The sequence below is a fragment of the Phalacrocorax carbo genome, chromosome 8, assembly GCF_963921805.1.
Source record: "Phalacrocorax carbo chromosome 8, bPhaCar2.1, whole genome shotgun sequence".
NCBI classification, from domain to species: domain Eukaryota; kingdom Metazoa; phylum Chordata; class Aves; order Suliformes; family Phalacrocoracidae; genus Phalacrocorax; species Phalacrocorax carbo.
Window position 1 is genome coordinate 28618019 of NC_087520.1, and position 27699 is coordinate 28645717.

Consider the following 27699-nt stretch of genomic DNA (forward strand, 5'->3'; position numbering starts at 1 on the left):
ACAAGATAATTCAATTATTATCCTCTATAGTACTCCCTAGAAAAATTCATCCAGAGGAAGGTAGTTCAAGCACCAGAATTTCCTGTAAACCCTGTAATTTGACACATAGAAAACCAAATCACAGTAGCTTAGCACAAATTTGGAGATATATTTTTCCTAGAAAATAAAACTTCATTGTGCACAACATTCATTGATGATGTTTCTTGAAGGAAGCGCTCTAGTTTGATGCCAGTTGCTGGTTGCGTGGAGGCTAAAGTTCCGAGGTGTGAAGGGAGTGGGGAATATGGTGAACTTTAAAATCATAGATTGAATAATTTGATATGTTTTAAAGTCGTAGTTCCAACATAAATCTTCGTGGTGTGTAATGGTACCCAAAACGTTTGTGTGCAGTACGGTATTTTGGATTATACATTTAAGACATTAGAAAAGTATTTGATTTTCAGAGGATGGATATTATAGTTATGAAAATGAAGCCCTTTGGAATGTCGCATGTCCATGTCCAAACCTCTCCCCCTAATCACTATCTGTATTATAATAGATTAAGCATTAACTGTTTAGTGCACTCTGAGAATAGAAAGTGTGAGAATCATCACGGTCGTGATTCAGATCACTATTACAAGAGAGCAGCCTAATCAAATTGCTTTGTTTGTGAGGGGGACGGATGGGACCCAAACACTAAAACTGGAGACAACTCGTGATTGTCTTGTAAAACCAAAGATTCCACTGTCATTGAGATCTACTCCAAACATTGAAAGGAGTAGTAGGTTGAAAAGAAAGTATCACCACTTTTATATTGTAATATATTTCAAAGCAGTTTTTTTTTAAATTCTTACAAAAGTATTTTATAATCACATCAATTTATTAATCAGAGATAATTAGCTTTTCCAGCCTTAGAGACATTACACAGAAGTACTAGAAGATATGGACCAGAATTTCTTACACGTGGCAAAAACATGGTGCTACCTTTCTGGAACTGGAGCTTTCCCTCTCTTCTTTTGTATTAGGTAATGGAAACCCTCCTTGAAAAAGGATACTCATCAAAGAATGTTTTGTGAAACAGAAAAACAGTACTCATAAACCCTGTTGTATTCCAAGAGTTATTACATTTTACTTCATATACAGTTTATTTTTCCAGATGCTGTGGTTCAAAATAATGTATTTTTAATACTATTTGTAGAATTCTACAGATTCATAATAGCACGTGACGTGTTAATATCCTCTGTGACATCCTACTGGTCATATCCAACTGTGATAAACAGTTGTATAGGCTATAAAAGTGACATCTATTATAAAAATAAGGATAATGCAAAAGGATACAAACAATCCCTTAAATTTGTAAAGACTGTTACAAATCTTGAGTGTTAATTTGAAGGAAAAAGTACATGCTAATGCTAAGTTTATGCCTTCAGTTAATAGTCCTTTATTCCTTCAGGGAAAAAGAAAATCAAGCAGCTATACTTTAAATGAATTTAATGAACTGCAAAGACTGACATTTTCACTATAAAAGTCACACTTCATTTAATGAAGTAGTTAAATATTGATGCTATATTAAAATACAGGATGAATAAAAATGGCAATATGGTTTTCAAAATAGGAATTTGAGCTGTTTTTTTCTTGTTATATTGAAAATTTCATGAACTGAGAAAAGGGAAATACAGCAGAATATCTCCATAATAAACACAAAGCACTGCTGAAATAAAATTAAAGTTGAAAGACACAAACCCATAAAAGCAAGGAAATTAAGTCACTGTACTCTTAACTCAGCCTCTTTGTGCTTAAGCACTGAATCTCTTAAACGAATGGATCCAACATTATCACCATTCGATGTGCAGTATTTTCTGAAATTCTTGAAAACAAAGACAGATTGTAACCCTGTGCTACAGGTGGCACATAAAAGACCTAGCCATGTGTTTACCCAGGATGAACAGTTATATCACGATACTGTTTGATCTAATTCAAAGTAATTATGTTTTAAAAGCTATGATTTCAGTGGCAACATTCTGGCAAAGCTATGTTGCCTGTGTGGTGGTTTCCTCGCATTTCCATTGATATAATTTGAATTTTCAACTTCATCTTTATATCCGCACTTTCACCATAACAACATAATACTGACAGTGGATAAAGGAACATTGCTGACAAACATGGCTGAGGTTTTTCCCAGCTCCAACACCTATATGATGGTAAAGAGAAAAGAAAACAGGAATGAATCTCACCATAGATGTGAGTGGGGACAGTGAGTGATGATACGATTGGCTTCACTTCGATGGATTGAATTATGTTGTATTGTACTTCATAAAGCTGTACTAATTCTGGCATCAGGGTTCTGTGTATAGTAAAATAGTGAGGATGACATCTTTGGCCTGTTGAAGTAAATGGCAAAACTTCCATTAATTTCAGCCATCTGTGATTTCATTCTCTGTGGCTGACTTGTAAAACAATGGCAAATTGATTTAGTAAATTTTTTTTCTTTTCCCCTTGGGAAAGAGCTGTAGTCCATGTGAAGTGATTTGTCTCTTGACTTTCGTGCTCTTACTCGGAAAATATGAATTTTAAATCAGGATAAATATAGTCTGATTTCTTTCCCATACCTATTGTCATGATAAACATCAAAGGTGGTGGAGGGAAGTGGAGCAATTTTGAAAATGGTAGGTTGTATACACAGTTATATAGGCAATTACTAATAGAAGCCAATGATAAGGAATGCAGCTTTCCTATGGAAGACTAATGAATCATTTCTGTAACTAGCAGCTATCAGGTGTGGTCTCTACATGTGCTGGTGGAAATGGGGTTTAGGTATTAGGGTTTTCTTCCCCTTATATGCAGGTTTTCTTTAAAACAATAACATTAAATAAAACACTGGAGTTTGAAGAACTAATTAAATAAATGGATTTGTATTTGGAAGACATGCAGTATTTGTGTTTATGATAGTGGTCCTCAAAATTCTTCATAAGATGCTACATCAGCATCTGTTTGCACAGATAGCTGTGTCTCCTACTATTTTGCCACAGCAAGCACTTGAAATGATCTAGTTAATAGAACATAAAATTTTATGGGGTATTATGGAAAATCACCAAAACGTACCTAGAATTAATGGAGCATTGAAGAAGTTCTTCCTGTCTAACATCCTTCCAGAAAAAGGAAGAAAATGGGCATCAAATACATGTTCATGCTATTCATTGTCCTAACCTAGTTCAGGTTCTGCAATAGTTGTGGCTCTTAGCTGCTGATCTGCTTTCCACTTAAGGCAGTGGTCCCACTGAATAGAAAAGGATAAGGCATAACCCAAAGAGAAGCACTTGGTGACATGTTTAGCAATCTGTGACCTCATGCAGGTAAATCTTTAAAGAAAGAATTGCAAAAGGTACTTGAAAAGGTATTTCAATACTGCAGATATTCAATAGTGACATTCTAGAATGCTAATATTAAAACTGTAGCAGTGCTGCTGTCTTTAACGGTAGTATAGGGAAAAATGTTTTATTAAACACTAATTTCACTAGTTATTTAAGAAGTAGCTGGCTTTGCACACATTAATCTCTTTTTCTTTTTAATTCAAGGTTGACGGTTTAGGTCTTACACATTGTATTTATGAATAGGGCACTCAATAACTATGCAAAATATCTATTTCTCCCATGGGAATCTGTGCTTTGATATATTCTGATCCTTATTAAATTTAAACAGGATCAAATTTATACAGCTTTGGCAGAGATTTATTAAAATACACTGAGTGGACAGCTTGTGGGAGTGCAGTGTGCTGTAATAACATATGCCTCTTACCGGAGAATAGTAATTATTGAGAATCAAATAAATCTGTAGGAGGTTAAGTATATATGGAAAAGATATCAATTGTAGTTTTCTACAAGCAAACAGAGTAGTCTGAAGATTTGCTGCTTTATAAAGAAATGAACACCCTTATAAAACCCTAAATATTCAAAATGTCAGTTACCAACAAAGCTAATATTCATCCAATCTTCAAAAAATGTTAATGACATTTGCTCAGTAACATTAAATTAATTGTTTAATGTTCTTAATCTGCATAAGCAGCTATTCGCATTTATAACAAAGATTTATTAAATGTAGTTGAAAACTACATTTTTACAAAGTTTCATAAATTGCTTAGAGTCATTGTGTCCTTGGAAATGAAAATCCAAAATAATGGTTGCAGATTAACCAAAGAATTTTTTAAAAGTTAAAAATACATTATATGACGTCCATCATTCATCCAAAGCTCAGCAATGGTCTGTTTAAGATTAGATACTTTAATCTTTTAAATTATTGTGTGTGGTAATTTTACTAGCGTAAGAATTGAAAAACTGATAGGTGGGTCAGTAAAAGCAATAACTTCTGGCACAGTTGTGGTTTGGATGAAGCTGCTGTATTGTATTTTACAATTCTTTGGAATTTCAAAGCTTGAGACATGTAAAAATGGTAATTGTGTCACTAAACATGGAAAAAAAGACAAATGAACCATCAATGGGTAGGTGTGTGGGCAACAACATATATCCTATCCCTGTCTTCACTGCTCCTGGCAAAAAAATTTGTGGTTACATGTTAAGACAGGTGGATTTGGAGGAATGCATTCAAGTTTGTGAATCTTGAGGAGGTTGTCCTGTGCTCTCAGGGAACGTAGAGACAGTTGGGTGGTTCTGGGTCTTTCATGGTTTGGATCTTCCAAAGAAATCTTCTCTGGAAGTCCAAAAAAAGAGATCTCTTCAGACACCACACTCTTTCCTTCAGTTATATATGGAATTAATTACCTTGTTTTTTCCATCAGTCTTCTCCACTGATTATTTAGATCTAAAATAGATTTGGTTTTGAAGCAATAGTTAAAAATCTGTAGATTTTGTACTGTAGTAATTTGTAATAAGCCATTAGCATTATTTTTATGGGCTAGGAATGTTTGAAAGTTAGCAATATCTAAACAGACTATCTGTTATCTATGTGCATGCGCGTGAGTCGGCACTAATGTGACCTTTGGCCTCTGGGCTTTGCTAAAGATGATTTAAGCAAGTAGAACTTCATTCAGACTATTCTACTTGCATTTCTCCCTATGGCATGAAAGGAGTGGAGTAATTTCAGCAGGAAATTTATTTCTTGGGGCTTATTGTACTAAGAAAGTGACGACTTAAAGAAAATGCATTTAGATAGAGATTATATTTGATTGAAAACTAGTACCATCAGTATACCTCTGCATTTCATTTTGAACATCTAGTGAAAGCTGTCTAGTTTCTTGGTAAGAAATGTAAAATATACTAATATTGGTGAAAGTCTTTATGCTTAAACAGTTGTATCCTTTTTAAAAGTCACTGATTGACATTGATGTGGATGTGATACAAATCTAGTTCACTCCTTATCAAACTGGTGGCGGTTCTTTTATTAGTCATTTGTCCTGTTATTCTTCTTTCATCCTTAGTTGCATCCATAGTTGCAAACATAGTTCAAGATATTTCTAAACAAACTAATGAAACCTGATTACTTCAAGCTAGCAAGTGTATTCTCTTAAAATAACATATGTTCTGTTTCTGTCCTTTATTGTAAGAGAAGAAACAGTGAGTGTTTGTTAAAACAAAAGTCAGGGCATTTGGGTTCCAATCCCATTTCAGTTATTGCATTGCTGTATGACCTTGGGCAAGCTGTTTATTGTGCCTGTCCCTCACTGACTTTTTCTGTGAAGATGGAGATGATAATATATAGGGACCTCCTGGTAGTGCTCTGAAGCTTAATTCATTGCTATCTGTGGAGGGCTCTGGGAGACCTGCCTAGGCACTAAGGCAGTCATTTCTATACATTAATGCGTATTATGACTATGTGTAATATATGTTGTTATATGTGGATATATAATGTGTATCAGCATGGTTGACTGCCATCCTGTATAATTATAGTTTATATTACTGAGTCACCTTGTGACACTACTGACATTTTTGTTTTCATTCATGATTATAGTAGAGTAAAGATGTAAGAAGTAGGAGCAAATTCTTTTTCTTAAATTCCCAGGTGTTTTGACTCAGAATGTCTATTTCTGTAGGTGTCAAGATTGTTTTTTTTTTTTTAAGTAGGTATGCTTTAATAATGTACACATGGATTTTAATTTATATGTGTTTGATAAAAACCGAATAATTATGCAAAAAAGAGGAGTCAAATCACTAGCAATCTGCTTATATCATTATGCAGACAGCAATACTGTATGGTAGGTAGCTGCCCAGTTGTCCTAAACTTTCATGTTTAAGACTGTATGGGATCAAGTAATTGTGGAGTAAATCTGGGAATCCGATCTGCCACAGTTCTAAGAAAATCTTCATCTCATCTGTTAAATATTTCTAGGTCAGACTTTTCATTTTCTAAGCCAATTAAAGAAAACACATTGTTTTGCAACCAGTTCCTGTTGTGTTTTCTTGGGATTGTACTAATTTTTTTTGCAATATAGATTAAGGAGTCCTTTGCTTATTAAACAGACATAAGACAGTTTCTGGTTTAAGCACAGGAAATTTATTGTTAAAAAGATAGCTTTATTTGTTGATGGAGACTAGCCACATTATGCTGGTTTGTGTTTACTTTTATGAAATCTGATGTGTGATAGAAAATTTGTAAGTCTTCTAGGGTTTTTAAGTGTTTCAAAAGGACAATCATCTTTTGAAATTATTTCCTCTTTTATTGTCTCAGATCAAATGTATTGCGACAAGTTATTAGGCTATGAATTTATTCATTCATCACAGTAAATCAAGTTGGCAGAGTGGCTTATAAAAGATCATAATCTATATTGGTATCTTCAGGGTCAAACAATCACATTGCTTCTTACTTTGAATTGGTGCTACTATCTGTATGTGTTGCTACAGACCCTAACAGAGAGAAAGATTCTTGACTGTATTGAGGGCATTACTAAGGATTTAAAAACATTTTTTTCTTTTTTACTAAAATTCTCTTGACTGCAGTAGTTGGATGTTTTGTACAATGCAACAATAACATTTGTTTGCAGGTGTAAAACAATGTATGTAATAATTATAACATGGTTTTAGTGCATATTCTACAAAGGCAGTGTAAGCTAAAGGTAGTAGCCTTGTAATATTTGAAGACAGCTAAATAATTGCTCTAAAATGTCCGTGGCGGTGACACTCTCAAAACACCGACTTTCTCTTGAATGATGTCTATTTCCTCTTAGAATCACATTGATTAATTAATAATGCTCAGATACTAAAAGTTTTAATTTGAAGATAACATATGAGGTACAAGATATTAATTGCACCAAAGATAACATGCTAATTAAAAGGTTCATGCACAGTTGTCTGAGGTTAACAGTGTGCCTTGAAATATTTGGAATAGAAACCTAACCTAATTATAATCTAGTATCTGAATGCTGTATTTTTGCAAAGGTAGCATCTTTTATGCTTTCCTATTTTCTTTTTCTGGGGAAGAATTCTTTCTGTGGTGTTCCTTTTGCAGTGGAGGTAGTTCGATAAGAAAACAGGCATTGTAAGCCAACGATTTAGAGCAGTATAAATAGTTCTGCACTAAGTATTAGTTCCAAAAGCAGTTGCAAAGATTGTGTCAAAACAAATGTATTTGAAGTCACAGTTTAGAAAAGAAACAAAATGCAAACTTCCCACATCTTTAAAACAAGGAAGTTGTTTTTACCTGTTAGATGCTTCATTTTTTAGATAGAGGAATGATGCACAGTGTAAGCAAGGTAATTGATAAAAGTCTTAAATATTGTGCCTACAGTTTAGGTGGCTATCTGGAGTCTGTCTCCTGGGCCAACCTCCTTTTCATTCTCTTAGCAAAAATGGAAAGAACTAAAATGCAACTCCTATGGCTCTCCTATGATTTATTCTATTGCAGTGCAATTTTCCAGCACAGCAGTTTCTACCATTCCTTCCTCTGTCCTCGGCAACCTTTCAGAAGTTTCAGTGTCACCTTATCTAGCTCACGGGAGTGAAGCAAAAGCTTCTAGCTCTGGAAGGCATTGGCTTTCATCTGCAGGAAGGCTGCATGTCAGCACTGCTCAGTAAGATCGCTCTGCCACTTGTGCCATGCGTAATATAAATAAATAGCATATATAATACAAGTATCATAGTTTAAGATACAAAGATTATCTCACATTGAACATTGATGACTTTATGCCTTCTCCATGCAGGACTGTGCAGCGGAAATAAACCTTTATGTACTTCCTAGATTAAAAGGTAACCAACAACTTCACACTAGAATAAAACTAGATTAAATGGTACTGAAGTGGGTTCTGAATTCTTAACTGCAATAAGGAATGGCTCTGGACTTTGGCTGTGATCTCACACCAGCGTTAACATGCCTTATTTGTTGGCTTGGAGGGAGCAGCCATTCTTAAGCTCTATTAATCATTTATAAAACTTCACTAACTCAAAGTGCAGAGGTAGTATCACTTACATTTTAAATCATCAAGGTCAAAAATGGAAAAAAGTCTCTGTGCAAGAGAATTAAGCAAGTATTTAAAGAACATAAATCTTCAATCTTGGCTTTCTCCAGTTCTACCATAGGCAGCAGCAGCAGTCACTGCTCTGTGCAGTTATATGCATATGTAGGGAGAGGGATTGAGTTGCACATGAATACTACATGTACAGCTGAAATAGCTTCATATCACTAATATTCTGCATTGTACAGTCTTCCTTATACTGACAAAGAAAAAAGAAGTCTTAAATTATTTGAGTCAGCCAGATGAGTTACCAGGATAAAATCCATCAGTCACTTAGGAGTGGTTGTTTCATTCTGTGATTCTGTAGTGCCAAGAACTAATTTGCCAAACAATATTTCTGTCATTTAGAAACCTAAATGGTTTAGAAGTTTATACCCTAGTGTGTAGGACTGGGGTCTAAACAGACATTGTCTAAATCCAAAAGTATGAGCTTTAAAAATCTATGCTTCAGTGTTCTTTTCCCTAAAGCCCATAGGAACCTGCAGTTTTTCTCGGAAGCATTTATACCTAGAAAAATTTCCTGTGTTTCTATAGGTAGCCAACAATGCCACCATTTTGCAGAAAGCCTGGCAAAGAGAAGACCACAGGCTGATAGACCTAGGTCAAAGAGAAACTTTGAGATTGTGAATCCTCCTTTCATTTGTGGCTGTAGCCTCTGTTGTAGAACTTGGATGCCTACAAGTTATGTGCAGGCAAGAATCAAAGGACGGTGCTTTGCAAATCTAGCCATAAGCCAACGGAAGGAGACTTTGTCTTTTTAAATGTGGTACTGTTACACTTAAGGAGCAAACAAATGCCAGGATGCATCCAAAGAAAGACTGCTATCTTAATTCAACCTGTAAGAATGTGGCTTTCTGTTGTTTTTGGTTGTCTAACAAATGTTACATAACAGAAATAGAAGCAAATATAAAGGATTAGTTTCTAATCAGCAATTTTCTGTAAGAAAAGGCTGTATGAATATTACCACATTTTGCCTCCTTAATTTGATACCCAACTGGATATTAACATATTACCTGATGATTAAATTTTGGAGCCTGATTTATCCTTTATCCTTATAGATCTTAGTGCTTTTGGCTTATTCTCTTTGCCTTTGGAACAGCAGTCCTTTAAGTTTTCTTACTTAGGTTTTAGTGTTATATAAAATCCTGTGATGTTAGAAGTTTGTTTATTTTCATTATATCTATTTTCATTAGATACTCAGGGTTGGGAGTTGTAGGAAGTTTAAGTAACTTGATCAAGGTCATGCAGACTCAGGTAGCAGAATTAGGAATTGTACATATGTTTTCTTAGCTGTATTTCCATCCTTCCTTTCCTAGTGAGTGTTTGCTAGTAAGATGCAGAAACCTATAGGTAACTCCCCTAAGACTGTTCCATGTGTATCAGTGGCTTCCAGGGAAGAAATCTGAAAGCTGCATTGGACTGTAATCAGTAAAATTCCCCAGGCTGGATACAGTTCCCTGGGCTCAGGAGGTTGCACTGTAGCATTAAAACTGTTTTCCCCTGCCACTTGGCACAGGTTGGGTTTTCCTAGGTTACCCCATTTGTGTGTCTGAGGCCTCCTTAACTCTTCAGCAAATCACGTTCAAGAAATAAACAAAAGAATCTGTCTTCCAAGAGTAGTGATTCCAAATCGGCCCTAACAGATGTGAGAATAACTTCTTGTGCCAGAAAAATAAAATATTCACAGGAATATGTTTCTCTTGGTTATTGCTCAGGGATAGACACACTTTGCAGATTTGATTCTAACTTAAATGACACATACTATTGTTTAAAAAAATTCATAATGAGCATACATAGACATACAGATTTAAGTTAGCAATGTAGAGTTTTTAATAGGGTTTTTGTACATTTAGTAAAGTGTTTTTACTTGGACTGTACATTGTTTAGGTGCTCTTAACTTTCATTTTCTCTTCTGCTTTCAAGAACAGACCTTACCAACCAATAAGGTGCAAATTAATTTCCTCCAAAATAAAATGATATCTGAACTACCAGCTATTTGCTTAAGCAGTAAAAGACAAATACATTACCCTTTGAAAATCAAATCTCCTGCTTATGTTTTTTTCTTATGTACACTTCAAAATACACTAAGCCCTGTAAAAAAGTAATGCTTATGAATGTTTTCCTGAAAAATACTGAAGTGTGTGTTCTGCATCACATTGCATTAAATTCCTTTCTTGGCATTCAAAATACTGCTTTTTTTCAAGGCAGCTCATTTGTAGCATCTGGATTTTTGAAAATAATGAATCCACATTTTGTAATCAATAATATCTCAGGCCTGTAGATATCTGGGTAACAAAAATTCGGTATGGTTGGTGCCTCAGTTCAATGAATGCCAGAATTCTCCATTACTCATGGTTTGGTGTTTTGGGGGTTTTTTTTGTTTATTTTTTTAAACATAGTGTGGTTCCATGTAAGATGCTTTTCTGTAGACAGTACTTACCAACTTCACTACAGAAATGAGTTTAATGTTCTTTGGAACTGAATCCTGAAAGCACTTATTTGAGTGGAATGTGCTGAATTTGTCCTATCACATTGAACAAGTAGTGGTTAGTACATTGGCCAGTGGTGTGACAACTTTAAGCCTTTGAAAATACAGCCTTTAGGCTAGGCAGTTTATCTAACTGGTAACAGCAGAAGTGAGACAGTTATCTTAAAAGCTCAGTCTTTCAGTATTTTACAGAGGTTGTTATTTTGGAATCATTATTATTATCCCAGAGATCATTCATTCATTGTGACAGAGGTTCCTGTCAGAAAACCTGGAAGATGGCACTTCAAGGAGTTACTGTCTTGGCAAGTCATAAACCGATGTTTTGGTTAAAAGCTGGTGAGTGTGCTGTGTGGAGACACCAGTCAAATTCCATGTTAGCAGAATATTCAAGGGACAAAGGACCTTTCTAGTGCCTTTTGATCAGCTCCCTCTAAAGAGAAGTGCTTTTAGGAGTATTACTGAAAGCACTGTGTCAGTGGCACTGTTCTGGAAATGATCATCAGCAACTCCTGGCACAGCATGTTCTGTCAGAAGTATTATAGCCAGTGCAATAGGTGCTAAGTAGAAAAAAATAATCTGAGAACAGCTTAAATGAGCTGTAACCAGAACAAAGGCAGATTAAACTACTACAGTAAATGAGGAAGAGATGCTCAACGAAATTATATCCTGAGGATGACATGTGTCAGATACAAATATATTACTCCCTCTGAAGAAAAGCAGTGTGTGGGGATTCTTTAATGTTGTTTAAGTGTAATAAATAGTTGGCGTAACTAACTGGTTTGACAATTCATGGCTGATTATTGGGGAGAAAAAAAAAAGCAACCTGAATTTTAAAGTATCATTTTGAACTCAGCAGTCTGGACCACAGAAGCTGTGTACGTGCAATACATAGTCATTGCTTCTCTTGGGGAGTGCAGCAATGCCTGCCTGCAAGTAGTTGAAATAGTGGACAAGCAGTTGTCAAAATCTGTGCTTCTCTAAGTCATACCTGTGAATGAGACTGATGCAGACCATCTGAAATCACTCTTCCCCATAGCCCAAGTTGTTCCAAGCATACTGAACTTAACTCCGAAAGAATACTTTCCTTTGCAGGAACTGGAAACATGAAAGTCATGACTTTCTAGGCACGATACTATGAAGTGCTTAAATTTTGAGCCTGTGCATTGAAGCCTTTCCTTGCAAGCTTTTTTTATTGATGCACATTTTATAACTGAATGGGTTCAGTATCACAATGCAGTATCACTGTATTTGTTAAAAGAATCAATGTGTAAAAGTCCAATTTTGAAGAAGGGAAGGCTGTAGCTGTGCATACATAATGGTTTGAAAGTCCAAGCCTGCATTGTATGTGCAGTCTGTTCTGACACCAAGCATTATTGTGGTGATTAGGTGGCCTTCTACCTTGAATGTACTACTTACTCTTTTTAATGTTATAGTTACTATTAAATGCGCTTCTAATCACTATTTCTGATGCCCTGCTAGTATAGCAAGCAGCTCTATAGTCCACTTAAAATATAAATGAGTTTTCTGCATTTTTACTCCTTGATGTCAGTTCCCGTATCATAATGAAAAAGAGGAAGATAAAAGCCATGACAGCTTAAGTTTTCTACTACTTTGTACTGAACAGTGCTTTAAAAGTTTTACTGAAGGGACAACAAAACTTAAAAAGCCTTTACGTAAACTTATTCCTTTATTTGTACTTGATTTTTCTACTGGAATAGCTGTATCGGGCAGGGAGTTCAAGGGTCTTATTTTTAATGTCTTCTCCAACAATAAGAATGTATCTCTGAATTTTGTGGAATTATTGTAATAACGTCACACCTTGTATAAAATTTCAGGCTTTTTGCCATTGTTATAACCTCTGCTAATGAAAATGTCCATTAAAGTTCCATGAATATTTAAAATATATATTCATGCTGTGCTTGAAATCCTGCATATAATTTTCTAAACTAAGCCATTACCATTTATAGATACTGTTATTTTGCAGATCTTCACTTCAGCGATTTGTACACGTTGGATTTAACCACTGCACAATACCTATATAGATTAATAAAACATCTAAGTTTAGCGCTGTCTGTACACACAGCTCTCAGTCTCTCTTTGACGGTTGATAACAATCACGCTGCTAGATATGTTTTTCACTGTATAATGCAGAACACGGGTCACTATTGGTAAACCTATTCTAATCATGGCTTCTCAGAACACAAATACATTAACCTGTAGTGATAAACCTGCTGCAAAGGCTCGACACAAACAATGCTGCAGTATAAATGATCGAGTTCATGGCTGAACTGCATTTGAAAGGGCATTCTGAATAAAGTTCAAGTAATGTGGAAGAAAAGTTAATGAAATTTAAGATATGTTGCCTGCTGTGAAGGTACAACTGCTCATTGAAGTTTCTACTTGGAGAAAGGCTAATTGCAGCTAGAATATTGTGCTAAGATATGCATAGGCTAACTCAAGCAATATAGAATGCTTTTGTTTCTTTTTTTCTGAAGGTGTTTAGCAAATGCTTTTACAGGTTGCTTCAGTGTCACTCAGTCTTGAAGAACTGAAGAACCACTTCATTGTCAAGAGCCATAGAATAATTCTGGCATGACAGATGATGGCGATGGTAAAACTGACATTATAATTACGCATCGTCATCACTTTTGATGAAACGTTCCACAGCAAACATGAGCTAGCTGACGTGATAATCTTCTTCACTTCTTGTTCGACTCCGCTTCTTGGAATATCTGTTGTTTTCTTGTTTTTTTTCCCCCTCTTAACTCTCGCATATAGGGATTCTCCCTATATATATGTGTGTGTGTGTGTGTGTGTGTGTGTCTCCTTGGAAACAGACAAAATGATTGCTTTTTTCCCTTAATCAGATCTTATGAGACCTCTAAGGGTAGTTCCTCTATTAAAACAATTGTTTTAATCTCGTTGGAATCAGGCTTTGTTCAGGAAAGGAATTCAGTAAAATATTGAAAAGTCATTGTCATCTTGTAACCAGAGACTCTGTTCAGAGCAGTTTGTTTTATTATTAACTTGATATTAATATTTTTGAAGAAGTCACCTTAAAGAGAATTGGTAGATAATGGACACATGGCTGATTTTGAGAACTGCTGGATCTTACCAAGTTGCTTTATGTTGAGAACCAAGCGTCTGAAGCAGCTGTAGACAGAACCACATGTGAAAACCACTTGTGAATTTTTTTAATCTCTCTGTCATCATAGAGACATTCATTAATTCTTGAGAAGAATATGTTCGTACAAAGAAAATAGCCAAGGCCTATGCCATCAGTGAAGGAAACATGACAAAGTTTGAACTTGGAATCAATGCAAAGGGCCTGAAATCTTAAGCATCTCAGACAAGCAAGAGGGAACCGATTTTTTTCCTTCCAATGAGAGGCTCAGTATCTATTGGTAAAGGCATTTACAGTTACAGTTACTAATGCAGGTAATACTAACATGGCGTAATACTGGATTGGCATCATGCTACCAATGGCTTTCTTGTGAATTGTCCGTTGTCTTGTAAAACCCTGATGAAAATGGTGCCAGGGATTGTTGTGCGATTGCTTTAATGCCGATGTAAGAACATATAATTATGGTTAAACAGAAGCTCAGATCAACATTCCAGCTTATAGGCAAGCATTCATTATGTTGTGCAGGGAAGTGCACCATCTTACCAGTGATTATTTAGTTACGACCTATAATGCATTCTGTAATCAAGAAATGAATGTACCTACCACAAATACACCTATGATAGGTCTTGATTTTAAATTGCACATCTGATAATAATTATTCTCGTCCACACTTTGGAAATGTTTTCAGTATTTCAGCATAGTTTTTGATATTCATAGAACCCTGTAAAATAGTGGCAGAAAATAAGGTGCTCACCCTTCCCCTCAGCCCAGAGTGTTGTGGTGAATGCAGCTAAATCCAGTTGGCAGCCAGTCATGAGCAGCGTTCCCCAGGGCTTAGTGTTGGGGCCAGTCTTGTTTAATATCTTTATCAATGATCTCGACGAGGAGATTGAGTGCACCCTCAGTAAGTCTGCATATGACACCAAATGGGGTGGGAGTGTCGATCTGCTCGAAGGTAGGAAGGCATTGCAGAGGGATCTGGAAAGGCTGGATTGATAGGCCAAGGCCAATTGTAGGAGGTCTAACAAGGCCAAGGGCTGGGTCCTGCACTTTGGTCACAAAAAAACCCATGCAATGCTACAGACTGGGGGAAGAGTGGCTGGAAAGCTGTCCAGTGGAGAAGGACCTGGAGGTGTTGGTTAACAGCTGTCTGAACATGAGCCAGCAGTGTGCCCAGGTGGCCAAGAAGGCCAATGGCATCCTGGCTTGTATCAGGAATAATGTGGCCAGCAGGAGCAGGGCAGGGATCGTGCCTCTGTACACAGCACTGGTGAGGCCACACCTTGAATGCTGTGTTTAGTTTTGGGCCCCCCAGTACAAGAGGGACATTGAGTTGCTGGAGTGTGTCCAGAGAAGGGCAATGAAGCTGGTGAAGGGTCTGGAGAAGGAGTCTTATGAGGAGCAGCTGAGGGAATTGGGGTTGTTTAGACTGGAGAAGAGGAGGCTGAGAGGAGACCTTATTGCTCTCTACAACTACCTGAAAGGAGGTTGTAGGGAGGTGGGTGTTGGTCTCTTCTCCCAGGACACTAGTGATAGAACAAGAGGAGACAGCTTCAAGCTACATGAGGGGAGTTTTAGATTGCCTGAGTGGTCAGGCATTGGAACAGGCTGCCCAGGCAGGTGGTGGAGTCACCGTCCCTGGAGGTATTTAAAAGACATGGAGATGTTGCACTTTGGGACATGGTTTAGGAGACGTGGTATTATTGGGTTGATGGTTGGACTTGATGATCCTAGAGGTCTTTTCCAACATTAATGATTCTATGATTCAAAGTTTTCCCTTGAAGTCAGATACAGTTTGAATGTTTTTAAAAAGAAAAGCATTAGTGCTATAAATCCAATTTAACATGACTGAAGTATCTGTTCATGAAAGGACTCTATTTAGTTTGTATAAAAGTTGTCTCTGGTCATCTTCTGGTGATCACAGTGAAATCCATCTCACCTCTGTATCATAAATGTGTATTTTCTGTTTGATTCTGCCATCTTTGCTTGCATTCACCAATGTTTTCCTGGATGAGTAAGTCGCTGGTGTGCTTAGCAGCTGTAGGAACCACTCATGTAAAACCTGATCAACATGAAAAAGGGTTGAAGAACTCACCGCCTAAGAGAAATCTATGTGGGTGTATTTTAATTGCTACATTACCGTGGCAGTCTACGATATTTATAATTCTAAAGACTTCTTTGAAAAAAGAAAGATAAGCAGCTTGTGTGCAATAGAAAATCAGAGTCAGTACATCGGATGTTTGTCATATAAACATTGTGGATCTACCATAACGAAGGTATTGCAACTGCATGAATGTCTGAGATAGTTTTAATGTCAAAAGCTTAATGCCTTTTGGTGCCTTTAGCCTTTCTGATTTCCCTAAGTGATCATAAAGTTATAAACAGTGATTCTAGGAGGTGTCTAAGAATCCTGTTAGGAGCTTTTTATTATACTGGCAAATTCATATTGAATTGGTACTCATTTTCACTATTACAGAATAATCAAATCAGTGCTGTTGTTATTATACTGTTGAAAAAGAAAATAATGTGATGAAGCACTCTTATTATGTTAGGTTAAGAATTCTATGGCTGCTTGTTCCAGCTTGCTTCAAGCAGTGATTGAGGGAGGAAATGGAGGGTGTTTCATATGTGGCAAGAGGTTATGTACATTCCTGTTTGAATGTGCAATTGTCTTTTGATGGCCGAAAGGGTGATTCCTCTGCCCACTAGTGCTTTCTGCCTGTCTGTGTTGTTGGTTCTGAGCTGTAGGAACACTGCTGTTCCCATTCTCACACATATGGTGCTGTGATCAACTTTTTTAATCATGACTAGCGTCTGATGGTTCTCTCAGAAGAAATGGCTCATGTATTCTTTTATGTTAATCTGAGCTTTTTTCCAAAAGGGAACACGGATTTTAGAGTACATTGTTAGAAAGTACAACAAGCCCTCTGAAGGTTCAAATCTGACAGGGATGTTAGGAGGCAGGTCAAGTGACTGCCTAATGAAGATGAATGGAGAAAATTGCTGGTACAAGAATCACGTGGTGGGCACTTAGCCCAGGTTGCTGAAAGTGTGATGGAATCTCATGGGTTCATTTATCAGTGTCATATTTGGGCTAAAAGTGAGCAGTATTGTTCTCATTTCTTCCAGATGGATAGGGCAACTTTAATATTTATTGGTCTTGTAGAACATTTGTTTGAGGTATTTTCATTAGCTAGGCAATAATAGAAAAGCAGTGGAGAGAAACATAAAGCAGCTCCTCTTCAGCTGAAATATGGCATACACTAACATGAAAATATTTTTAATTTTTTTTATTTGATGATGTGATTATATTAAAGAGCTTTATAAAAATAATGAAAAACCACATCAAAGAAGTATAAAATATTTTACTTTTGGTGTGTGATTTTTAATCTTGTAACTTTTCATGAGCTTCTAGTGCCTTTCAGGAGTGACTTTTGCTTAACAATGTCAACTTTTTATATCTCTCCCTACATATATATATATCTGTGTATATGTATATAAAAAAAAGATAAAATAACACTGTATTTGAAGGACTGTTATAAGACTGGAAGTATTTTAGCGAAATCAGCTTAAAATCTGGATTTCTAAAATGGAATATAAAGATATTAATTTCTGTCATCTTTTTTCCCTCATTTCTGTCGCTGCTAATTACTACTTCTATGGTGGGAAAAGACCACTTAATCTGGGTTGATGTAAAATTTTAAGTAAAGAAGGGATCCAACCATTGCAAAACGGTGGCTTGTAGCTAATAGTGGTAACCCCTGGTTACTGTTTATTAACTGTTTTCCCCTCCCCCCCCCCCCCCCCCCCCGGATTTATAGGAATTAGGTTCAAGGTGTTTGACATATACTATTTTATACTGTGGAAGGAAATTTAGCTGTTTGTGAAGCAGGTGTTGTGTTAAGTGCAGTGCAAACATCCTAGCCATATGTTTCTATAATTTAAATTAATTTGGTACAGTCATACTGTTAATCTTTAGTGACTTGTTGATTGGCATTTTGCAGACATATTTCTGGAAGGCACCCAATACCATTTTCTGTAGCCTTTCTGGCACTAGCAGAGAGTAACATTTCCACAAATTGGAATCTTGTACAGCTCTGGGAAGGGAGCCAAGATTTAAATTAGACAATAACCTCTGCTCTGTATATAGCTTCTATTCTTCAGCTGTAGGGAAAGTGATTTGTTTAATACAGTCAGCTCTGTAGCGTATAATAGACTGATATATGAGTCACTTCTTGGCAATGTGTGTTTCTTAAACTTATATAGATTGAACAACTAGTTGGTAATGTACTTAGTTACAGTTGTGCAAACAGTAACTATTAGCAGAGCTGAACAGACCTAGAAAAAATTGCATTTGGTTGGTGTTTGCTAAGGATTCTGCAGAACTGAGGATTTTAGAACAATCCTTTTCTTCAGGTGTGAAGGAAACAATTTCATAAACATGAGTATTGTTTGAGCTTTGGAAAATCAGTAATAAAGCTTTTATATCATAATGTTTCTTACATTTTGTATATGGATGTATGGATGCAATGTTCCTTAAAAATTAAACTTAGCATCAGTCTGTGTTGTAGCTACATAATTAGGTTGCAGCTCTTTTTGTTTTGCCCTTGTATATTTTTTTTTCTCTCCATGTTAAAATCTGTGGCTGTCAATTGATATCTGTGAATGCAAAGAATTCTTTTCCTTCCAAACAGCAAGGATCTTTTCTTGAAGGAGAACTCTTTACACCATTCGGTTCATGTTTATTTAAAAGCTTAAAATCATTAGACCAAATCTCACTTTTTGTCCAACAGAAAATTGATTTTGCTAACAAAAATGGTCTGGGCCTGAAAGAGAATATTCAGAAATATGCAAATAAGTAGAGATAGAGATCTGTTTGAGCAGCTGAACAAAGCAATCAATTTTTTCCCATTGAGAGTTTATTTAGCTTCACTGTGAACGTTTTTGAACAAAATTATAAACTGCTGTTAGTGAAATACTTCTTTTTATAGGGAGAAGGGTATTCTTTTTAAGCAGAACTATTTTTAATACTCTACAATTTTCTGCCAGGTCTTATATTTACAAAATAAAGCACATTGTAAATATTGAACAATACACAGATATATTTCCGAACAGTTTATAGTACACTGCATATTCTGAGTGGGTTCCAAGCAGTAGTTAGTATAAATGATATGCCAATCAAAATTATTTTTGCAACTATAACCTGTTGTAATGCAGTCTCTTATCTGAAGTGTCAACTTGATATAAGCCAGATCTCTTTTCTTAAGCTTTAACTCTTACATGTATAATGTCCCTTGTCCTGAACTAATCCTGCTTCTGTCCTGTAAGCTGCTCGGTAGTACACAACAGCAAAGCATAATTTATCTACTGGTTGTATAAATCTTAATCATCATGGCTTCCATTAGGTCATCTGCATTTTATTGCTTAGTCAGGATTGAATTGCATACAGAATATCTGACGTAATTAAAAGAGTAAATAAGATTTGTAAATGTCTAGCATGTCCCTTCCAGGCCAGTTGTCTAATAATTTAGCTTCTCTGTAAAAGCTGACTTTTTCAAAAAAGTGCCCTGTAGCCAGCAAGATGATTACTGAAAATTTGCCTGTTTCTATTCATAAATAAATATGTGGTTTCATCAGGTGCCAGGATTGTCATTATAGCTAGCTTAAGGAGTTCCTTCCTCCACTCCTTGTTCCTGCTCCAGATGCAAAAGGAACTTTAATTGCATTTACCTCCCCAAATCCTAATGAGTTCAGTACTTCAGTTTTGCAGTGGGACCTCGAAACCAGTTGTATCGGCATAAGCAAAGGGATACTGAATTATAGAGTGAATTCCTAAATAAACAAGTAGATGGAGGCTTGAAGCATGATGCACTAGATCTTTGGAACTTGAGTTCACTTAACAGTGTGGCTGCAGGTGGCAGTGCTGACATTGTGACTTTGAGTCACTGGGATGTCCTTTAGTTTGGTTCCTACTACTGCTGATAGCTGGAATTGAATCCCGCATATAACCATTTTGTGGAAGCTGGAGATACTGTAAATCTCCTTCACTGTTGATGATCATTCTAAATGTCAGTGACTCTGTTTAGATGACCCGGGAACTTCTGGTGTGAGGGGAGTGTGTAAAATTGCCATTTTTAGATTCTGATAATAAAAAAATCCATTAATGATGTTGAAGCACTGTGATATTCCCAAGCTGAACACCATTCTATGTCTCCGAAGGAGACAGGGGTTATGGAGCCAGCAGCATGAGTTGTGTTTTGGAGGGGATAAAGAAACCAGAAAGGGACTTCCCCAAATTTATGTTTATGGAGCAAAATGTAGCAGGAGTGAACATAGGAGGAAGTGAATTTGCATTTGAGAATGGTGAAGGCTTTATAGAGACTTGCCAAATTTAGAGAGGTTGGGTATTCTTTCAATTTAGTGTTCTGTTTATGAAGCATTTAGTGTATACATTGCTGTAAGGAACACAATCAACACATGCACCCTCACTCACTCTCTAACCCCTTTTCACATTTGCATGGTTAAATATTACAACATGGTAGAAACTTTTTTCCTGTATCAGATGATGATATATTTATATGTTGACATGAAAATTGATAGCCCTTTTATTTTTTCTATAGTAGCTAGTTTAGCTACAGATGATAGTCCAGTTACTGGAATATAGCACACAACCACCACCGCCACCTGAATCAAATGGTACAGTCTGATTTATGTTGGCAAATAATCCTTCACCCTTTTGCTTCCTGGTAAGTACCACTGCAGATTTCTGGTTTTCCTAGATGACCCTACAAAAATTATTGTTTGTGTTTTGATTTCATGAGAGGTGTGGGCGTTTGGGGTTTTGGTATATGTATATAGAAGCAGAGGTGTGGTTTGTATATACGGTTGGAAGAAGGTAAGATTATAGCACTGGAAGAGACTCCTGTGTCAGTTATAATCTATCGCTGTTGGTTTCAGTTGGTGGGAAGGAAGGTCCTGCACAGAGATGTGTGAAGGATCATTGTGGCATGTTACCCAGAGTTCCCATGGATATATGTGAGCTTGGACAACTGTTCTATGCTGTTTGGAAGGCAAAACCATAAGGTTGTATGGGAGACAAAGGAAAATGACCTTTTTCTCTACAACTATCAGTGGTCTGGAATTATAGAATAATTTAAATTTCATATTTACTGTTACTACCAGTCCTATTCTTCAAAACATGAAAAAATGATGTTTATATGAAAAATCCTGTTTTACAAGATATCACCAACTTATTAATCTTTTAATTTTTAATACCTCTCCTTTGCTTTGTGTTAATCTTTACTCAAAGTTTATTTTCATCCCTCTTCTCTTACCAGTTTTCGGTTTATCTTTTCTATCTGATAAGCTAGTTTTTATTACCCTGCTCTGATAATCATTGTCTTACTATACCTTTCTATGGGCATTTCATCCACCCTTTCTCTGCCTTGTACCCAGCACTTGTACATCATTTTATTCCTCTCAAAACCAGACTATGTATATAATATTTGACAACTCAGTTCTCCCATTAAAATACATATGTATTTTTATGTTGGTCTTAACAAGGTTTGAAAATACCATTTAGCAACCTTGTTTTGATTACCAAAGGAAAACTCTTTCACTGGAGAATTGTAGTAATAATTTCAGGGCAGATCGGGCAAGCAATTACAGGCAAAACCAATATCTTGAGGAAAGTTTGGTTTGGGTTTGCATTTTTTTAAGTCTAAAAATCACTGGACAATAAAATATTATCAAAAATAATTCTAGGTGCTCATATAAATAAAGAATGATTTATAATACCAATTAGATTTTACTGTGAATCACTAATTATTTCCCCACCCTTAGTTGTTTTTTTCCTCTTTTAGTGGCAAGAGAGCTGCCAGAATATCATGTGTGATTCCTCTGTTCTTGCCTTCTTCGTTGCATTCACACTAACAGTGTGCGGTGTCTCCCAATTCAGGTGGAAAAAATGACTGAGAAATTTTATGGCAGAGCAAAATCTCCCCACTTTTACAGACAATAAAGCAACCAGCCCTGTGGATATCCTGTGATTTGTTCTTACTGTGAACATACAAAGCAATTTTCATGTTTCATGCTCCCTTGCATGGTTTTGCATCATTTTACTTGCTCATCAGAACTGGACATGGGATTAGTAGTTCTCAACTCTTATGCAACTTTGATATCACAGAAACATAATCTCTCTGTGTTGTAAAACTTGGCTAAAGTTCTTATGTGATGTAAAAAATAGTATAGTAATGAGACAGCTTTAGCCCTACCCAGGAAAAAAACCTGACTACACAGGATTTTCTGAGAGTGCACTGAGTCCAGGTCTCACTTGTACTATGCAAAGATTTCTGATATCTGGAAAATTTTCTATTCTAAAAGTGGGGTAGAATTGTAAGGTTTGAGACATAAAATAAAAATGAGAGAACTCTCCGTAGTTTGCAGCCAGCTGTAGCAGGCATCTGCCTGTCCGAAGCACATGGTTATGGTACAAAGTATTACTTGGTTCCATCAGAATCATTTGTGTCAAGACTTGGGTGTCTCTGAGACCCCCAAAGAAACGCTGTAGACCTCAGTTCACCATCATGCTATCAGCTGATAAGGAAAACTTGAGAGTGCTAGATTAATATAAACTTGTGACTTTTCCATTTGACCTCCAATTATTAACCTGGCTTGTAATTAACAGGTATTCTTAGAAGTATCTTGCATAGTGTCTGAACATTCAGACAAAAAAAGTTCATAAAGAGATTACAGCTAATTTATACATCTGGTTTGAATTCATTCTAAAGCTAAATCTGATTATTTTAAAATCAGCTAAGAAGTATTCGACTTCTTGCACACCTTTGGTGTGAATAGCATAAGACACTGAATTGCCTTAGTCCACTAAATTAGCAGAATATTTCCAGAGCATGAATTGTGAGCTGTGGAACAGCTTGGCAGCAGAAATGCCACTAGGATCTGATGTCTCTTATACCTCAAGAAAAGAAACTCAAGAATTTACATGTATCAAAGCTCAGGCTTGCTTACATCAAGACATGAAATGTAATATTTGACTATTCAAGAGAGCTTTAAATACCATTTTTCATCTTATATTAAAAAAATATTGTTTTTTCTTTGGCATCTGAAAATTATGAGGAGATACTACATTACTGAGATGCCTGGTGTGCTTTTTAATATGCACTTAATTCTAATGCTAAATTAGTCATTAGTATTTTGAAACATCAGTGCTGAAGATCACCTGATGACTTGGGAGGCCTGGCTTTCGTAATGGTGCTGTATGTGTGAGGCTATCGGTCAGGTTGCATTTGAAATAACACTATAAACAGAGCAACCTGATTTTACTTAACTGGCATCAATTTGCTTAATATAAGATTTCAGTATTTTAACGTTAGGATTTTTGTTTGTTGTTTTTTTTTATTACTGGGAGTGAAGGTTTTGAGTGAAACTTTATTCATTTCACTTGTCATAAATGGAATTTACCATGTACCCTTTGTGTGTCCTCAACCCTCGGCAGAACCTCAGGGACTGCAATCAACACCAGAAGTAATTTCTGTGCCCACTTACAAGAAGAAATACAGTGACCCAATTAAATGAAGGGAATGCTACACTGTAGTAATGGATGAAAACGCAATTAAAGTAGGTTACTCACCTACAAAATAAAGTTTCTGCTGCCCAAAACACTGCCTTTAGGTTGGAATGAATCAGTGGGAAGCTAAAGATAGATAAATTAAGCTTGATTAGTCTCAGTGGCATAAATTAGGAATAGAAGCTAGCATGAGGGATTATCCCACTCTTAAATTTATTTAAACATGCAAGATTGAATTGGATACAATGCTCTGCAATAACAGTAGAGGAGAATTAAAGTTAGTTGTTGCTGAAGACTCTCCAGAGGCCTCCCAGCTGTGGGACTTGTAACCCAGCCCCAACTAGAAATAGTGGAGAAATCCTCCAGGTTTAAGGTTGATGTAAGATAACACATTGCTTCCCTCTGTTTTTTTATGTGCCTGTTTCCAAAATGCATCTATAACCTACATTATATCGATACACGTAACTTTTTCCAAATGTAGTGTTTTTCCAAACCTGAGGAAAATTCCCAAATCTTTTGCCTGTCAGTCATTTTCTTGTATGACCTCTGTTCTTACAGGGTTAGCGTATGAAATGCTTGAGCTTCATCTGTGCTTTCCTGCTCTTCCCCTCATAGAAGGGCACTGCTTATTGTATGCTGCAGCTTAGAGCTTTGGTTGAGGGCAACCATCTCTACCGCTGGAGTTGGTGTATTTCTGGGTGGCTTTTCTCTGTTTCTCATCTGGATATGTCTGTAATAAGAGCAGGCTGTCTTTGCAATAGACAGTTTGCTTTGTACAGCCTTGCCTATAATGAAGTAGTGTTAATGTAGACTTTAAAAAAATGTTATTTTTCTACTTGATTATGATTAGTATTGCTAAAGTGGAAAGTACTTAATTTCAGGAAAAAATCACAGGAACCCATGTAATCAACATGACTGAGAGCTGAGATATTTAAGATTTTTTGCATGTATTGATTTTAGCCTGAGGGTGTCTTGACTGATCCTCCACTATGATTATTATAAAATGTCTACATCTGCTTCACCCTCTCTCTGTCAATTTTATATTTAAACCTTGATATAATTTGCTACTGTAGTAGGGCTGAATCACAGTCTAGAATGGAATTTACAATTTTCACTAGAGTGAAATTTGATATAAGATTCTAAGAAAAGCTACTTACAGCCCAATTGCAGTATAATCATATCACTTTAAATTCATGTGAGAAAATGTTACAGTAATCTTGAATATAGTGATATAAAACTATTTATTGAGATTTTAAGAATAAAATGCTGTAATTATGTTAAGAAACGCTTAGATTCAATGCTTAGACAGTTTACATAAAATAAATGGAGGGGGGTAGACATGATTAACACCTTGCTTTTATGAACTTAATGCCTCAAGTGGAAGGTGAAACAGAAGTATTCATATGGCAAAAACAGTTCTGTATTTATGCATTTTCCCCTGAAAAGAACCTATAAAAATATCCCTTACAGAAGTTAAAAATAAACTGTTGGGGGTAAAAGGATATTCAAATAGAGGTGTAGAGTTGTCTTATGTGCCTGCTGAGGGGGAGTTAAAGAAGGACCCTTAATACTGACCTTGGTGTATTAGGGCAGGAGGGGGCATGGTGCTGCTCTCTCTCATGACCTCGCTGGCTTTCAGATTCCATGTGTGCTGGAGAACTGCTGTCCCTGAGTGGGGCATGAGCTAGCAGCCTCCAGTCAGGGCACCAAGTGCTGCCATCGGTGCTCCTACCACAACCTGGAGGGGAGCAGGAAGGTGGATTGGAGGGTCAGCCCCAGAATTAGGTCCATAGATTTGGTTTAGGTCTCTCTTGCAAGTTATTTTGCAGTACAACATGTACACGTTGAGGCCAATCTAAGAGGCTGTTGGTCATCTTCCATTTGTTAAACGTCATGGAGTACAGAGACATTTCTACCCCCTCACAGGGCCGCAGAAGGGGAGCAATTGTGCTTTACTCTTGCTTGAGCTCTTTAGAGCTCTTGTGGAAAAAAAGCATAATTTAACTACCATCTGCCCTCTGATGTCATCAGAAATAGGATTTTATGTATAATTTGAGCTGTTTAGAGAAATGGAACTCGTAAAATACATACATTGAATGGATCCTGTGAAACTGCATATTTGAGAAGACCTTTCTCACGTGCAATACAAATTGCAGCAAAGTTGTAGAAAAATATATATAAACAAGACACTTAGTCATATAAGTTTGTTCTTTTTGCATTTGAGCAATATATTCCTCCCATGACATTTATGTCTAATCAGGTTTATTCCAGCAACGAGTACATACTCATGAGAGTGATCATGAAAATAATTTCGTAGTTCATCACCACAAACACCTCTAGGTTAGAAAGCAAAAAAAGAAAAACATGTTCTTTAAGTATTCATATATTTTTAAACAAATACTTAAACTACAGTGGCCTCTCCTTAGCTTTGTTACCGAATGTGTTTATCTTAACATTTGGTCTCTTCCTGTATTTTAAGCTTCAGGCAGCAAAAGGGTGTGTTGATAGTGAATGTACTTCAGAACTCTTTGAAGTAACATCTGTAGATCTTGTTGAGTCTTTATGTGAACCTTAGTGAGTTGGCCTAAGTTCGATATTTGTATTGCCTTGTACAGAGGAAAAGTAGTCTTAGTACATGTAAGTGGATGCAGAGATGTACCCAGAATCCCTGTTTGATTCTCTGTTTTACTACCTTTGAATGTAGCAATGTGTGTGGAATGGAAAATCCATTCTTGTCTACAAAGAGCCAAAATGGTAAATTGAAACTCTTTGAACATGTGACAGCAAAATATTTGGTATGTTTGTCTTGGAGAGAACTTTCAAGATTCAGACTAATTTTACAGCACCTTAATCTTGTATAAATACTGGGACCAGGACTGCACTTTGGACCACCTTTTGATATTTATGCATTTAAATGTGGAAGAAGTAGTATTAAAAATCTGGCAGATATTGAATTGCCTTGACTGTCAGTCAACAGAAAATAATACTGTGCATATTCATGCAAAGTTACTTCTTGCATATAAAAACTTTTATAGACTGTATTCTTCTTAAGAGATCTGAAAATGTCTAACACGAGACCATTAAATAATCCTTTCATTATTGTTCCTAAGACTCGTACAGTATCACACTTGGCAAAATATCATTCAGTTACTGCTTTTGGCCATGGAATTCATTGAAAGAGTTCATATTAAAGAGTTTGGCTGGCATTAGAGAGATTAAGTCAGTGCTTTTTATTGTTATTGTCAAAGTTTTTATTTGCTGCCTGAAAGCTTCTAAAGTAACTTCAAATATTTTCATTCTAATTGCTTTCCTAAAACTTTTAAATCTGTACTATCTGCAAGCAGTGTGCCTGATGGACTTTTGAGGATATATAAATAAAATATAAATGTCGTGTTTTCTTTAGGATCTTGCTCAAGTATTTTATCCCACTGAGATTTTTTTGCCTCTAAACAAAGGGTAGAGAACACATGTGTAATCGTATATACATGCATGGACACACATTTATAAACATATATATAACAATTAGTGCGGCAGACTCAAAAATTGGAATCTAAATGGTCCCCTGAATTAAAGGCTTTTAAGATTTTAAATATCAGAAGACTGTCAAATGTATGGTCGTACAGATACTTATGTACAGATTCAATAATTAATGAACCACTAATGAGATTTATTAATTTGCCTAAAATTCAGCATTGGGGATGTGACTGCAAAACTGGGTACTTAGATACATTTATTTTAACATTTTGTGCTCCTGTCTGTTGTGGGCTAGTTGCTCATCAGTGATGTGTTCTTAGGCAAATCATGCTTTCTGGTGTGAAAGCCCTTACAGGAACTTGTTTTCTTTTCAATGGGGCCTGCATTTCCTCCTGATTATTGCAGGTTCCTAATATGTTGTCTTAGAGAATCCTGATGTGGAAGAAATGGAGAGAAATAAGTGTCATGTAGTAGGTTCTGGTGTCTGAAATCACCAAGGCTAACACTTCCCGGCTAGTTTTTCACACACATATGTTTTCTAGAAGATCTGTAGGCAGAACCTAGCAGGAAGTGAACCCACTTCCAGAAGA

At 36.3% G+C, this 27699-nt stretch overlaps 1 protein-coding gene across 2 annotated transcripts in view; it reads left to right on the forward strand.

The window, feature by feature from the left end:
* Positions 1–27699, forward strand: part of TOX3 (TOX high mobility group box family member 3) — a 75968-nt gene that overhangs the window by 16720 nt on the left and 31549 nt on the right. The window lies entirely within an intron of this gene.